This window comes from Juglans regia, unplaced genomic scaffold, assembly GCF_001411555.2.
Source record: "Juglans regia cultivar Chandler unplaced genomic scaffold, Walnut 2.0 Scaffold_6113, whole genome shotgun sequence".
Taxonomy (NCBI): domain Eukaryota; kingdom Viridiplantae; phylum Streptophyta; class Magnoliopsida; order Fagales; family Juglandaceae; genus Juglans; species Juglans regia.
The window spans coordinates 1-254 of record NW_023360977.1 but is presented as its reverse complement, the minus strand read 5'-3'; the positions used below and the strand labels follow the sequence as shown (position 1 = coordinate 254).

General features: G+C 49.2%; 1 pseudogene; it reads right to left on the bottom strand.

Moving 5' to 3' along the window:
• LOC118345996 lies at window positions 1-115 on the bottom strand (annotated as a pseudogene; the record flags this gene model as incomplete).
• Between the last annotated feature and the right edge of the window lie 139 nt (window positions 116-254).

Here is a 254-nt window from a genome sequence, read left to right as displayed (position 1 = left end):
TGCAACACGAGGACTTCCGAGGAGGTCACCCATCCTAGTACTACTCTCAACCAAGCACGGTTAACTGCGGAGTTCTAATGGGATCCGGTGCATTTGTGCTGGTATGATCGCGCCCGTCAAACTAATTATTTAAAATTCATATAATCCTAGTGCGACGTACTAGCGTCTTTCCGATCCAAATGCGAACCGGCGATCTGATCGAAACCCAAAGCTACGCGATGGGCAGGGCGCGATTTTCCTAAAAATCCACTCCC